The sequence below is a fragment of the Sarcophilus harrisii genome, chromosome 3 (genome assembly GCF_902635505.1).
Source record: "Sarcophilus harrisii chromosome 3, mSarHar1.11, whole genome shotgun sequence".
Taxonomy (NCBI): Eukaryota; Metazoa; Chordata; class Mammalia; order Dasyuromorphia; family Dasyuridae; genus Sarcophilus; species Sarcophilus harrisii.
In genome coordinates this window covers 597,399,430-597,416,666 of record NC_045428.1, presented here as the reverse complement: position 1 = coordinate 597,416,666, position 17,237 = coordinate 597,399,430, and the positions used below count along the sequence as shown (strand labels likewise).

Here is a 17,237-nt window from a genome sequence, read left to right as displayed (position 1 = left end):
GAAAGGGCTGAATCAAACAGATTGTGTCACTTTGTACTTGTCTGTGCATATGTGATGCCCCAGGCAGATCCCAGTTATAAGGACTGCATTATCTGAGCCCATCTGTCCCCAGAGGTGTGATTATCATGTCATGGGCAGCACCAGTGACATTAGTCTGCCAAGGGAAAAAGGGACTTGTCTAAAAAAGTAAACTTTTGCCCCAGCTGAAAATGCCTTCAAGAATTCCCACTGATTGAGAATTCCCCATCTTCAGTTACTAATGAATAATGGCAAGGATCAAGTCATTAGCAAAACTCCAAGAGCAGAGGAACTTTCTTGGAGTCCAGGAGAGCAGTGATATAGTTGTCAAAGAAAGTGTCACAGGCAAAGGAGAACTAACTCTTTAATATGGAAATTCATGGTAATTTGTAGTAAATATCTCACAACAGTATAAATAGTAAAAAAAAATAATCTAAATTTGTATATTTAATATTTTCCAAATAAGGACTGGGATAAAGAGAAAGAACCATAGAAACTATAACAGCATATATACATGAACATATAGATCAGACAGAATAACCAGAAAAATACCAAAAATAAAAAAGAACATTTATGAGTATAGTCACATGTTAGAAAGGTTATAGATAAGCAGCAAAATTAATACATTTTTCATGGAGTTATAAATCAGCAATAATTAAAATAATACAAGATTACCTATAATAAAATAGCTATCATTCACATAGAGAATTATGTTTCAGGAAGCATCATAATCAATTAATATTAATTTATAATTAATATATAATATTGTAATATCTCCTTGGATTCTAAACATCACACTGTTATATAAAAAAACTCTTATTATTCTCATTCTAGAGTTGAGGAAACTGGTCCAAACTCAGGAAAAGTAATTTGGTCAAGGCATAGAGCTGGTGAGGATTCAGATTCAACAGATTTTTGCTCTTGAAGGGCTTTGGTCAAACTGACTGTTGGGGTCCAAACAAATTTCTGCAGCCTAAAACCATATAAAAACCATACCAATGGAAAGAAGAGGGGGAAAACTTGATGCAGAAATGAAAGCCTGTCTCATGTAGCTGTCATTAAAGCAAAACCTTGCTTTAGTGGCATTGGAAGTGGAGAAGGCATGCTGAGTGATTTCATATTCCCCAAAGCATCAGTTCCTGGAGGTTTTTTTATTTTTTATTTTTTTTTATTGGATTCTTTGTGGTTTTGATCATGGAAAAAATGAAATTACTTTATCTTTGGAGAATTTCTGTTTTGTAGAGATTTGAAAAATCTTGAGGATAGGATAAATTGTGTAGACTGCCGACGTGTTGGAATGGAGAACTTTTGAACATTTCTGATGAAAAGACCATAGGCTTTAAAAGTAATGCAAGGACAAATAAAGGAAGAAATAATTTAGTAGAAAAGGAAGAGAATGTGGAACTTCCTATTTCACATAATTGTAATTCATATAGCATTATATATGAATATATACATCATAGTTATCATATATTTCATATATAGGAAATGTCATAATCACACATACATAAGATCATGAATATATAAACTAATTTCTATGTGACTCTCTGTGTATATTATAGACCCTATTGCATAATAAAGTGGTATAGTGAGTGGCATTTGTAATGCATGTCAGATAGGTTCCATATGGTGCTGAAATGAAAATAAATGATATAAAAGCCAGAGCATTTATCTGGCTTTCAACTTCTGCAAGAATGTCAGCAGTTAGTAATCTAAGAACAGGAAAGAAAGATGGAATGGAGGGAGCTCCCAAATCTTCCTTCTGTTGGAAACTTTCCAGAAACAGAGCAAATTAAGAAAGATTCAGGTTGATTACTCTGGGTCAGAGTGTGTATATGTCTACATATATGGAGAACTGAGACCTTAAAGGCATGGAAGGCAGAAAAGAAGACAGAAAATTATGTTCTATCCATGCAAATGTTTTAAAAGTATCTTTTTAATTATCAACTACCATACATGCAAAAATAATAAAATGAAAATAAAAACAAAAACCGACAATGATTCAAAATTTTCTTAGGATGAATCTGAAAAATATTTCCAATTCTGTAGTATGGTTATTTTGTATACAACTAAAGAGAAAAATCCCTCCACAATAAGATTCCCATCCTTGTAGTGGGTGGGATCTAAATCTCTTTTCAGGAAGCAGAGAGGAACTTCTTTATGACCCATAGACTGAGGAAGTTCTAGCACCAGAAACAGGAAAAGTGAGAACATCAAAAATAGTCCCCTTCAACTTCTAACACAGGAACAAACAAAAGTCACAACATATGTGTTGTAGATCAGATACCTGAATGTATATCTGTCAAAATGGATAAAAGAATTATATGAAGATAAATATAAAAACCTTCTTATATGAATAAATTAAAATTAAAATTATTGGAGTAATGTATTGTTCACTAGTAGATAAAGTCAATAGAATAAAATATACAACTTTATTTAATCCATTTATTCAATACCATTCTTATTAAGTTATTAAAAAATCATTTTACTGAGTTGTAGAGGGTTGAAACTCTAAATCATACAAGAGAGCACTTAAAGCTACCTATTCAATGTGAGACAATGGCTCCATTAGCATATGTTTGGATGATGCCTCTCCTCACCATTGGTGCTTCCTGAATGTTTGGTGGAGAGATAATCATAGGCAAGGATTGGAGGGCAGAGGGAGAGAAGTCAGAGTCCCTTGGTGGTAGGACAAGGAGGAGAGAGGCTGGATACTCTGGGCTCCAGAATCCAGGATACATCTTTGGCAAGCCTTGTGGCAGCTTGCCTGCCTCCTTCACTTCTCCTCCTAAAGTCCAAGGACTTTGATTTATCCTGATTCTGGCTGATCCCGAGGCTCTCCAGGAAGCTAACCTGTACCTTACACTGAGCTAGGAAAAAAATTATAGTAACTAAGTTCCTTTGAAAAAACAAAAGGTCAGAAACTTTAAAGAAACCAAGAATCAAAAAAACAAAAAACAAAAAACAAAAACGTAATGGAAGGATGTTTGGCAGTGTACGAGTTTAAACTGTACTGTATGATGGGGGCATTTTTGAAGTGTAAAATGGATGTTTGATTATTTTAAATTAAAATATTTTAGATAAATAAAATTAATGTATGTAAGAAAAGAAGGAATTCAGGAAAAACCTTTCATAGACAATCTTTCAGGATCAGATTGTGTTGAACGCTAGAGTAAAGGAAATGGTGATTTGGTTGACTTAGAAAAACAGCAAGAACAACATGGAAAGACTTGTATTAATAAAGGAAGATGCTATTCACCTCCACAGAGAGATAAGTGAATACACATATAGCATGGTTTTACATAAATGTATGTGTATGTATGCATATATGTATGAATGTATATTTGTAGGAATCTACATATATCTGTACACACATATAGCCACATTTGTAGCCTTCTCTAAGGTAGGAGGGGGGAGAGAGAGGAAAAAATAAAGTAAAAAGTCACAGCAAAGAGCAAAAGAAAACCTAGAAAGCAACAAAGAAAAGCTGAGGAGCTTTGAAAACAACATGTATTATTTATTAGATAGTTTTTTTTAATGGAAATGTATTATTGCTATAATAGGATTCTGTGATCCCTGATCTTTGGTGAGGTGGCCCTGGGTTGGAAAAACCCTGAATCTCTACCCCTCCACCATCTGGGAGCATCCCTACCTGGTTCCCAAGGGAATCTCCTACCTCCAATTGATCTGGGAATCACTTTGATCTGGGAAACAGTCACCACCCTATTGATTTGGAATTTAGCCCCCAATAGTTCCCTGTCCCCAAACCACAGAAGGCTAAATAAAAACCAACACTCTGTATCCCAAACTTTTGCTATATTCCTAATCAGGAAGTAGCCCACTGACAGAGAATTCCTCAGTGAAAATAAACCCATTTTGCCAAACTTCATTTGGAGATTGGGACTGCAAATTCTTTCGCAAAACTGCGACACTGGTCTGGGGATCCCCATAGCTTTTGGGTATCTCACCACTCAACATTATTTTATACCAAATACACCAGAAATGTTTTTCCCCATTTTTGCTTTGCATTTCAGTTTAGATACAAAATTTTAGAAATAAAAAAAATTACCAAAAAAGTGTTTTGTTACTTCATTGTTCATTTTCATCCCTTCGGGGTTTTTTTCTTCTCAATGATATTGCTAATATTTCTAATACATTTAATAATATTGTTGACAATGGACATCCTAGTTTCACTCCTGATCTTATTGGTTTTAGGTATATTCTTATCATTTTAATTTAAAAAATCCCTTAATAGCTATGCTTTCAATTTTATTTGTTTTTAGTAAAAATGGGTTATATATATATATATATATTTTTTTTTTTTTTTTTTTTTTGCTGAGGCAATTGAGGTTAAGTAATTTGCCCAGGATCACACAGCTAGGAGGTATTAAGTGTCTGAGATAAGATTTGAACTCAGATCCTTCTGACTTCAGGGCTGGTGCTCTATTTACTGCACCACCTAGCTGTCCCATGAGTATTATATTTTAACAATTTTTTTCCTGCATCTGTTGATGCAATTTTTCTTACTATTGTTATTTATATAATCAATTATATTAAAAATTTTCCTTATGTGAAACCATCCCTTATTCTTGGTATAAATCCCACCTAATCACAATGTACAATTTTTGTAACATTTTGTTGTAGTTTCCTAGGTGGCATTTTGTTTAGGATTTTTGCATACACATTCAGTACTGAAATTAGTCTATAATTTTTCATTTTTTGTTTTTCCTGGTTTAATTATCAGTAGCATATCTGTTTAACAATAGGGATTTGGAGGAACTTCTTCTTTGCTTATTATTCCAAATAATTTATTTAAATCATTTAATATTGGAATTTATTTTTAAATGTTTAGTACTATTCATTTCTACATTAGTCTGATCATAATTATTTTTCCTTAGGAAACTCAAGTCTGTTAAATTTCTTTTTCAAAAATTGGTTTATTTAAGTATTTTATTTCCTTTCCTTTTAATCTAGGCAATTTATATTCTTGTACATATTCTTCCATTTCACTTAAATTGTTAAATTTATTGGCATATAATTGTAGCAAATAACCCTTTTTAGTTGCTCTGATTTCATCTTCATTAATAGTGTATTCACTCTTTCCATTTAAAAAATCTGTCTTGATTCTTTCAAAAATATTTGGGTCTTTTATTTTGAACTTGAGAATGGAACATTAAAATTTTAAAGTAGGATTGTATGTGAAAGTGTGAACTACTATTACATAGAGTTTTTCAAATGATATATTAAATTTGAAACCGTGTTCTTTCTAGTTCACAATTCTCTTCCTCTAATCTCATTATCTTTGCTTTAGGCTCCTTAATATGGGATCTATACATAAACATTGACACACACATACCTATATGTAACTTTAATTAACTTGTATCATTGTATTTTGATATAATGCATTTCCCTTGAACTCTATATATTTTATGTTACACATTTGAAAATATGTTTTATTTTCCATAGGCTTTATTGATCTTTGACAGTGTTCTCCAACACATACACACATAAGGACTTTACTTATGTTTCAGTTCTTCAGTCATTTCAGTTGTGTTCAATTTTGTGATCCCATTTGACTTTTGCATAGCAATGAAATGGAGATGGTTTGCCACTTCCTTTTCTTGCTTATTTTATAGTTGAGGAAAATGAGGCAAAGAAGATTAAGTGATTTGCCTAGGATCACACAAGTAATTGTCTGAGATCAGATTTGAATTTAGGATGATGAATCTTCCTGACTCTACAGCTGACTGTGTGACACACTCTTTAATTGTAAAAATAATCTACTTATAAGCTGGAGAAAAGTGCATTTTAAACTTATTGCATTGGAAAAGTACATTCCCAGAAAAAAGAGCTAAGAAGACTCCCTTTCCTCTCAGTTGAATTTAAGTTGTCTCATTCCCAATGAGACAATCTATTCTGCATTGTCTGATATTCTGTAGGCAATAGATACTTTCTCTGATTTTTCTTTTGGTATTAATTGGGATATATCCATTGCTTTGCTGTTTATTATTCATATTCATTATGAAACATATCTGGTAGGAAGGGAGTTCAAACTCTGATAAGTAACTTGGGCAGTTTCTCTTTAATGAGGGATAACAATTAGGAGAACAACTTAAATCTAAAAATTGTTTCCCCTAAAATAATAATCTTTTAGGAAGAAGATAGATTTAATTCCAAACCAGTATCCCCTCTCTCTGAATAAAGCAGAGTGGCCAACTTTTAGCTTCCAAACTCTTGTTGCACTGTAAGAAGGAAATCAAAGTCTTCTTAGAGAAGGATGGAAGAAGGTCATTAGAGATTTGTATTCTTGCTTCCCTGCAGATAACATTTTGACTTGTGTGCAGAGAAACTGAGGCAAGATAGAAATTAGAGAGTTTTTAATGTTTTATTTAAAAGGGAGAGATTTACTGGGACCAACCAGATCTATGGCTTAATGACACTATTGTCTCCAAGAATCTATCCTGAATGTGGATACAAAGGTTCTTTTATAGGGTAACAAGAATGATGACATAATGGGGAGAGGCACCTGATATTGTAAGCTATAAGATCTTTATCCTATCACACATTCTGATGATTAAGAGGGAAGGGTGGTGTTGCAGGCTTGAGCAGAACAATTAGGAATTGAGGCAGAACAATTCAGGGAAACTGAGGCAGGACACTAAAAGGGATCTGTGGCACAAGATAATCTTCATGGCAAAACAACTCAACAAAATGCGCACACACACACAAATATGCATTACCACATTACATAAAAGATAAGACTGTAATACAGGGACCAAAATTTCATTATTCTTTTGATTGAATTATGCTGTCTTCCAAAAATGAGGACTTCATCAGATAATGAAGCAAATTGGGTCCTAATTGAGGTGTGTGTAACTTTTTTTACTGACAATAAAGTCAATTTCTTACTGGTGGTCATTGTACAGAAAAAAAAATGTAAAATGGAGGAAAAAATACCATTTTCATATTAGGAATAATACCTTTAAGTAGGAATTCATATTTAAAGACCTCATTACGAGGCTGGAAACTTGAATGCTAAAAACTGTCAGTGCAATGCCTGGGGATCCCTCGGGACAATCCAGGATTATTAATGGAAGTACCTATAAAGAGGTGTTAGTTCTTCTATCCCTGACAGTAATAACTTCTTTAAAAGCTGCACCTCTAATCTCATGGAACCCAGAAAGTTTCTCTGCTTAATTGATAATTTGGCCATTATCACGATTCATTAGCAATTGCCTATGGGGATTTATTACTCAGTGGGAACCCTTGAAGACATTTTCATTTGGGACAGAAGTTACATCTTTTAGACACATCCTTTTTTCCCTTGGCAGGCTAATGTCATTGGAACTGCCCATGACATTGTTAAATCACAGCTCCCGAGGCAGAGGGGTTCAGACAATCCAGTAGTTATAACTAGGACCTGCTTATGGTCTCACACATGCACACACGGACACCCACACACATGTGCAAAGGGACACATTCTGGTTGGGGCAGCACGTTATCAGAAGCAGAGAATAATCAGGTGAGTATCTTCTTATATGTTAGTTTCATATCTAGGAGAGAATCTGTTCCAGAAGACAAAAATGTTGTTCAGGGACATCTGCCTAGAGATATGAAAAGGACTTTGAAGGACTGTGAAGAGGCCTTGGAACTTTGCCTTGCTATCTTGTGTATCTCTGAATTTCCTGAGATTCTCTGATTCCATGGATCGCCACCTATCATAGGTAAGGTTTCAATATTCCTTAACTGTTACCCTGCCTTGAGTGCTCCTTAAATATTTATTCAGTACATGTTGTGAAGGACATTTTCCCAAATCCCATTCTCCTGATATCACTTATCTGGTATTTTTTTCTTTTAGATTTTCTTTTTCTATCTTTTCAATAATCTGACTATTATATTGACAATTTTCTTTCTTCACAGGTGGAAGCTTTTTTTCCTTCACCTTTATTATTATTATATATTAATTACATTATATAATTAATACAATGATATTAATATATATATTTATTGTATATATATGTATTTATATGCATATATATGAGATTTTTTTTTTCTAACTATTCTTTTCCTTTTTATGAAATCCCTGTTCCCATACTGGGGCATCTTCTGAGTTTTTCTTTCTTTCCTCTTACTTCCTTGCTTGCTCTTAAGGTTTCCTTTCTCCTCATCCTTCTTTGTGTTCTTGAAGCTGGGTTGGCCCAAGGAGTACAATAGAAAGGGAGACAGAAAGGACTGGTTTACTGTTCTCCAGTCCCAGTGTTAGACTTCCTGTAAGTATTTATTACATTCTCTGTCATGAGCCTCAAAATCTTGAGCTACATTCAGGGAAAGGGAACTCCTTAGTTCTTTCCCAGGCTTTTCCTTTTACTAAGTAAGGGCATTTCTCCCCTTTTACAGAGAAGGACTCAGGGTGCAAAACAAAATTCAGTTTGTGGATGAAACTGGGAGTCTGGAATCCTAGGTTAGGATTGAGTTCTTTTGCATTAACAAGGGTTCTCTTTCCTAATTGACTTTCTTTTCATTAATCTGGGGTCCTTGTCTGGGAACACTTGGTAGACTGGTTTGAGTAAGAGTCTATATTACAAAAATGATTTTCTCTTTGTGCTTTTGGGCAGAAGGAATGCTAACAATTTCCTAACTAGCATATTGGATGGACTTTCCTCAATCTTTATTGATATCTGTAAACTTTTGACACTGTATATGAACTTCTCCTTGATAATCTTTATGTTTTTATGACTGATAGCTTCCTAGTATTGCTCCTACCTACCTGACTAGTTAGTTCTCAGTGTCCTTTGATGAATCTTTATTCAGACTATGCCTAGGAAACCTTGCTATTCTATATGTATCTCATAACCCCTCTTCTTTTCTCCCTTTTTAATATTTCACTTGGTAATGTCATCAGCTACTATAGTTCTTACCATCTGCATGCTGATGATTTTTAAAGATACTTATCTAACCCTAACTCCTCTACTTCCTGCTAGTCTCACATTTCCACTTGCCTGTAGGACAGAATGCCCAGTTGACATCTTAAATTTGACATGTTCCAAACTGGACCTATTATTTTCCCCTCAATACCTTTCCCTCTTCCAAACTTCCATATTATTTTTGAGGATACCAGCATTTTTCTAGTTACTCAAGTTCAAAATTTAGGTTGCATGCTCTGTACTGTTATGAATGAAAAACTCTGAAGACAGCGTTTCTGGGTAATTAATAATTAATTTATTAATTAGACTGACCAAAAAAAAAAAACAATAGATTGATGGTCAGTGATTTCTCTTAGTAACCAAAGACAAAATTACTTGAAGATCCCAGAATGGCTTATAGAGTTTGAAAAAGGAGCTATTTCAGTGACAGGTGATAAATATCAATCCAGATTAGTTAACAGTTAATAAGGAATGGATATATTAATGAAGTGGGCTAAAAGTAAGCTTCACTTCTCCTCTATATTTATCCACGAGATTCAGCTGTCTCAGAAATCTGGAAAAAGAAATCCATCTCTACCAGAAAATTTTTCCCTTTCATAAGTAGGTCACCCTAAATTGTAATGGACAATTTCAAGGATGAAGATCATTTCCCTGATGCAAAAAAGACACCTAGTGTTTCATTTGAAATAAAAAGTAAAGCTCTTTTAATTAGGCAGAATCATAGCACAAAATTAGGAGCATGTACTCACGAGGATTTAATAAATCTCTTCTATCAGCAATTTCCCTCAGAAGATTGACTGAAAGATCTGTAAGAACTGAGTCCCTAAATGATGAAATATAAAGAAAAGCCTCCATTCTAATTTAATAATGGATTATTAATATAATAGAAAAATAATCTTTTCTCTCAAGTAGCAATATTCTCTCAGCCCCCATATCAAATTTCAGTCCAGATGAGACCAAGCAGGCTTTGCTTTTTATAACATCTGTTCTCTACAAACCCCTTTCCTTCTAACTTACTTCCAACATCTAATCACCTTATACTTCGATCAATATAATAATTGTGCTACTTGGTCTTTCTCCACTCTAGTTCATCTTCCAATCAGTTAATGTAATGTTTTCTTCCTAAAAGCACAAGTCTTACCATGGCTCTCTCTACTCAATAGAATCTAGATATTTCCATAAGATCTTCTGGATCAAATAAGGAAATCTCCTCTTTTTCATTTCAAGTCCATTTATTTTCCCTTTATTGCTATTCAGTCTTCTTGCACCTTAATGTGCATCCTTTCTAAGTATTCTATGATTCTGCCGTATTGGGCACCTGACACTTTTTCAAAGAAGACAAACTTTTAATTTCCTGACTTTGGGCATTTTACCATATTGTCCCCATTCCTGGGGTTATTATTTCTTCTCATCTGTGCCTTATTCCTTCACTCAATTCTTCAAATTCTAAATAAAATCCCACTATCAGATGGAAATGTTACCAGAATTATCTGATGTCTTTCCTGATCTCCCTTAATTTTGGTCTCTTCCCTTTGTTGAATGTCTGTCATTCATCCTATAGGAAGTTTTTTTCTTTTTTCTTTTTCTTTTCTTTTCTTTTCTTTTCTTTTCTTTTCTTTTCTTTTCTTTTTTTTCTTTCTTTTCTTTCTTTCTTTCTCTTTCTTTCTTTCTTTCTTTCTCATACCATATAATTGTTTGCATCTCCCTTATTAGACTTTTGCTCCTTGAGGGCAAAATTGCTTTTGCTTTTCTTCACATTCCCAACTCTTAGCAAAGTGTCTCTTACACTAAGTGCTGAGAAAGTATTAATTGAATGACTCACTGACAAAATTGTTTCTAAGATACATTCTACTTCTAAACCAATAAGATAATCCTCATAATTGGGATACATGTTTCTATTATTTATCATGGTGGTCTTGTTGCTAATTCATATTATAAGTACCATAATGCAAGATTATAACATATGTGATGATATATTGTCCCAGGAAACATTTTGTTACCTACTTAATTTATATCTTCACAGAAAACCTTTGATTCAGTCTTTCTTCTAGCTCCTATTTCCTTTTTTTTTTTTTTTTTTTTTTTGGTATTGTGATTTAATTTGTAGCAAGAAAGTCAAGGTTGATACAATTCATTTCTATCAGTATTGACCCCTCTACTCATTATTTCATAAAGTGTCCCACATTTAGAGTAATAGGGCATAAATTTATACTTCCTGGTTTTCTAAAACCTTTCAGATTTTAGAACATTTGGCTCCATTGTTCATCTTTTTGTTCTCATCCATAGAAACAGAAGTTATTGGACAATGATGAGGGACATTTTGTATTTTTCTTTATTCTGTGGCTTGCCATGACCAAAGAAAGAACCTTATCTGAAGATTGGTCAGAGAATTCAATCAACTAGAAGATGTGTTCAGCTCCCAAAGATGAAGAGAACCAGAATTACTTCTTCATCTCAATAAAAATGAGTAATCATAAAGAAAAAAAAATAATAGAATGTTATGTATGTATAATCTTTGCATTTCCTTCATGTTACTATTTGATGAGAGATTCTTTTTGTGAGGCATTTAGCACAGTGATTGGAAAATGGCAGATACTATGTGAATTCTAGCTCCTATTATTGTTATTAATTATTACTGTTGTTCCTGCCAATGCATTATTATTTCCATTATTGCTTTTCCATATCTTCTGTCATTCTATTTTCCTCTTTTTAAAATGTAGAAAATATGTATACTGTCATGATTCCTTTGTACATTGCTTTTGAAATATTCTTCTATTCTTAATAGATCTTAACCTAATTGAGGGCAAGAATTATCTTTTTTTAAAAATTTACATCCCTAGCACCTGGTATATAATTTGCATTTAACAAATGCTTGTCTATTAACTAATTGTTCTTCATGTTTGTATTTTTAAAATAAAACTGTGATTTTCTTTTAGACTAATATACCAAAATTTATAGATTATTAAATTGATGTATTTTGGTTGCTTTGGGATTTAATTAAAATCAATCAGCGATTACTATTCTGGGGACAGACAAGAACTTTTCCTCTGTTTAAAGTGATTTTATTTGGTTGGATACATTTTATAATGTCAAAGCTATTTTCAACTTGAAATTAAAAACATTTTTCATATGTTTTTATTGAAATTTTAAAATGTCATAAAATATTTATACACATATACATAGATACACATATACATGCCAGGTGATAAATTTCATCATCTTTTAAGATTAAGTTGATAGATTCTTATTAATAGTATAATTTATAGCATTTTAAAGGTTGCCAACCAATTGTCATATTTTCTCATTTAATCCACATCAAAACATTGTAAAATAGCTACTATTGTCATGTGATTTAAAGCAAGATGTGTCTGACATTATCAGATGTGCATTGTGTTGACTTTTTGTGGTAATTTTTCATTTAAGCTCTAATTAATTATTTTATTCAAAATTTTCACATTTTAATAATGCATTGTGAAAACATTTCTACAATATTAGATTTTTGGAATTGAATTTGTGAATTCCTTCTTCTAGCATCCAGGGTCAAAGCTACCAAAGGATAAAAGAAGATTTGGAATGCAAGATGGACTCCTGGTGTCTTATCTATGTTATTTCAAAATAATTTGCTAACTTTCATATCCTTGAAATCAAGGAAAAACACAGAAAATACAACCACTGGTTTAAACTCAGTGGTTTAAGTACAATTATATCAAAATTCAACCAAATCCACAAGTTACTCTTTGCTTCCCTAAAAGAATCCACAGTCTCTTCAGTAATACTCTTTAAAAATTAAATAAATCTCTTCATTTTCCTGTAGGATTTCCCCAATATTTCCAAATATTTGAAGAAAAGAATGCATAGTGATTTGGTACTGGGCAGTGTCTTCCTTATTCAGATGGCAGTTGGGATTCTTGGCAATTTTTCCTTCTGAGTCTTTTCACCTTCACTTTCCTTACTGGTCACAAGCTGAGGACCATAGAGTGCCTTTTGCCCACTTAGCCTTGGCCAACTCAAAGTGCTTCTCTCCAAGGGAATCCCTCTAATGATTATCTGTTTGGGTGTCAAAAATTTCTTGGGTCCTTTTGGATGTAAACTAATTGTTTATCTTTATAATATAGCCGAGTGTTTCCCTCAACATCACCTGCCTTTTGAGTGGTTTCAGGTAATCACTATCAGTCCCAGTAATTCCAGGTGGGCAGAACTCAAAACCCAAGCCCCAAAGTATATTGTCCCTTCTTGCTTCTTCTGCTGGTGCTTCTCCCTGCTGGTAAATTTTACTTTGCTTGGAACTATGCATAAAGCAAGATATATGACTAATGACACAAGGATGTGGTATCTGGGATACTGTTCAATGTTTTCTCCTATCTCTTTTAATGTCTCACTTTTTGCAATTGTCTTTTCTATTCCTGATATTATATGTGTGGGATTCATGATCTGGGCTAATGCCTTTTTAGTGCTTCTCCTACACAGACACCATCAGCAAGTCCAACATATTCATAGTTCACATCTCTCTCCCAGAACTTTCCCTGAAAAAGAGCCACTCGTGGTATTCTCTTACTAGTGAGCATATATGCCTCCTTTTATTCTATTAATTCTGGTTTGTCATTTTATCTCTTTAAAAGTGACAAATCTAATCAATGGATCCTGGCCATTTCAGACCTCATGGCAGCATGGTTCCCAGCCATTAGCCCTTTTGTGCTGATCTTCTGTGACTCCCAAATCCTCAAATATTGGGATGCTTTGTGGCATAGAACACCTTTCTATCTCCTTTGCCACATTAAATCCATTTACACCACCTCCCAGAATTCTGCCCTATCAAAATAGCAAGCAAATAATTTCAGAAGCTGGTGGGGAAAGGAGCAAGAACATGGGATTCTAAGAATTGTGGGACCTAATACTAGAAAAAAAAAAAACCTTTTTGATCATGCATTCAAACACTTTCCTCTATTAGAACATATTGTTGTATTACAGATTGTATGTCCTGAACTTTATAACACAGATTGCAAGTGTATTAGTCAGTTCTTGAACACCTGTCTCCTGATTATAAATCCACTTTTATTCTATTAGATTCAAATAGAAGTAAAGACCATATATACATTCAAGTTCTCTGTGAGTCACATATGTCTTTGTTTTAAAATATAAATGGATTTTATTGAATTTTTGTTAAATTTTTAAATATTTCGAGTTAAATTTAGTCTAGTATAAGTCAAACTAAGAAATGTCATGTATGACAACATGGCCCTGGCAGTGTGGTTGACACCTCTGCATTAAACCATAACTGTACTCGTGTTGTATGAAGTACATTTCTCCTTTCCTTCCATCTTGAGCGCTCTTGGTTGAAAAGTTTTCCAAGTATTTTGTGATGCAATGTGACACAGAAGGTAAGGTACTGATTTTTGAATTAGAAAGGCTTGAAGTTTACTCTCTCTCTTATTTAGGAGTACCATAAGATTTTTTAGATTTGAAATTCCCTGAGTCTCAATTTTCTCATCTGTATAATTGTAATGATAATATTTGTTGTAATATCTTGCAAAGTTATTTTGAAGTCAAAAAGGCTTTTTATTAAAAATAAAATAATTTGATTTTACTCTTACATCTTCAATTTTCCTTAAATTCACGCATTATTCTGTTACAATTTCAGCCTCATGTTGTAGATTAGCAAGAATCGTGTTTTCCAGTTTTTGACTGACAATAGGTAGACTCCAAATGCAAAATTATAAAATATATGCTTATATATTTATCTAGGTACCATATATAAATAATACATGCACACATTATAAATATGTATTTACTTCGGTATTTATCTATATCTGTAATGGGCTGAAGCTTGAGTTGATGCACTGAGATCCCAAGTACATGAGGCTAAATAAATAGTAATTGGACCATACTCCATTAATATATATGCTTGGAGAAAGAATGGCCCCCGCCCACTCTTTGTGCAAGTCCTGATGTTTTGTATAGGAAATGACAATTTTGATGGGTGGAGGCAGAGGGGTGAAGAGAGGAGTGGAAGAGAAGGCTGGCTTCTGGTCTGGCTGGCTTCTTCACTCAGCTGCACACACTGTTATCACGATCCCCCCTTCTCCTCTGATCCCCCTTCACCTTTGATCCTTCTTCACCTCCACTGAGAATAAAGACTGAAGATTTTCCCTTAACCTGAATTCCTGACTCTGGCTGATTTTAAAATACACAGTCATCACATTTGGGTCCTAGAAGGAGGGTATGTAAACAACAGTCACACATGCATGCGCCTTTTTCGTATATCTATTATGAAAAATTTTAAATTTCTTCTCTATTGATTTCTACTATGTTGATTCTACAATATAACTGATTTTATGGCATATTAATTTTATGACTGGTTCTATATCCACATGGCTTGGATTAAACTCAGGAAGATAGATAGATCTGAACTCAGAAATCCAGTTCAGTTAACTCAAAGATAATTTAGTTTAAAAGAAACCTTGCTATCTCTCATTCCACTATTCTAGGATTCCTGATGGATATCTACTTGTTCCTGCTTGTATATAGTTAGGAATTTTTATCTTTTCCAAGGAGACAGCAAATTTATTAGTTATCCATGTCTGAGCGCAAATCTTCTGTATCTGAGACTCCCTTAAATGCCTAGGTATGATTACATCACTACAGCACATTGAGCATGCTACAACTGTTAGGAGAGCCTTTACATCACCATATCACAATAAGTATGTGCTTAACTAGAGTGATGACATGATTACATCACACTAAGTATGTGCTTAATTAGAGAATCATTATTTCATTGATCACAATGAGTGATCAATGCTTAAATAAAATAATTAAATAATGCTTAAAGAAAAGCACCCTGCTATCAATATCTTAAGTATACCTTATTAGAGTTCTGCCCCAATACATCATTTGGTCATTGTTTGGGTCCTGATTGACTCATCTTGAATGTAAATAGTCATTTCTGTTTTGCCAGAAACCCTGAGGGTCTTTCCCTCCTAGATTAATTTATTTATTTAGTTTTTTTTTTGGAGTAGGTTGCTACATAGCCTTAATCACTGAATGGATACAGCTTCAGTCAAACTAAGACCTGTTGAAGACCTTAGCTTAAAAAGCCAAAATCTACTATTTCATCCAGAGTAATCTCTAGTAATTTTGATTTTGTCTGGCCACTGGACCCAGATGACTGTGGAAGGGAATGTAAGGCACAATCCTCCCTCACTTGAATCCAACTCACTTGCAGGGTATGACATTGCCTCCCTGATGTCATGGTCCTCTTTCAGAACAAAAGACAGACAATAACATCAACCACCACCTTAAGATCAACAAAAGCCTTTTCAACCAGGCTTCCTGGTAGGATTCTTCTCTTCTGCCTTTTGGAAATAAAGTACTCTTTGCCTTCTGTTCTCAGTAAGAAATCATAACAGAAAGTAAGTTCTGTTTCATCTCATCCATCTGGGAAGAAAGTCTCAATAGCAAGTCTAACATTGCTTCTTTATTCCTTATTCCTCTTATTGGCCAGGAAGGATAGAGAGCATCTTCTCTTTTTGGTCAACATCTTCCTAACAACAACCGGTAGTACATAGAAAGTTATGAGTTTTTTTTGACAGGGTTAAAATAGTTGTTTTAAAACTCTCTCTTGTCTTGGGTCCATACTCTAAATACTGTTTGTGAGCAATTCAATATAAGCTTGTTTTTATCTATTGAGGGCTAGCTAGTAATTATATAGCACTTTCAGGATTGCAAAGGATTTTATAAATTTCATCTCATTTTATACTGGTAATAATAGGATGATAGGTTCTATCAGTAACCCTGCTTTTTGGTTTTATATTTTTTATATAATAGCCTTCTATTTTCAAAATGTATGCAAAGATAGTTTTCAACATTTAACATTGCAAAACCTTGTGTTCCAAATTTTTCTTCCTTCCTTTTCCCAATCCCTTCCCCTAGACAGCAAGTAATCCAATATATGTTAAACATGCAGTTCTTCCATATATATTTCTATAATTCTCATGCTGCACAAGAAAAATCACAAAGGGAAAAATGAGAAAAAAGCAAGTAAATAGCAACAAAAAGGTGAAAGTACTTATGTACTTATGATCCACATTTAATCTTTGCAGTCCTCTTTCAGGATGCAGATGGATCTCCCATCAAAAGTCTACTGGAATTGGTCTGAATCACCTCACTGTTGAAAAGAGCCAAATCCATCAGAGTAGATTGTCACATAATCTTGTTGACAATCATCTTTTTGGTGGGGAATCTTTAAGAAAATGTCTTGCTCCATTGAATGCTTTTGAATAATTCACAAACAACAAAATA

General features: G+C 33.7%; 1 pseudogene; it reads left to right on the top strand.

The window, feature by feature from the left end:
- Positions 1-12,792: 12,792 nt before the first annotated feature.
- Positions 12,793-13,763, top strand: LOC116422676 (annotated as a pseudogene).
- Positions 13,764-17,237: the final 3,474 nt, after the last annotated feature.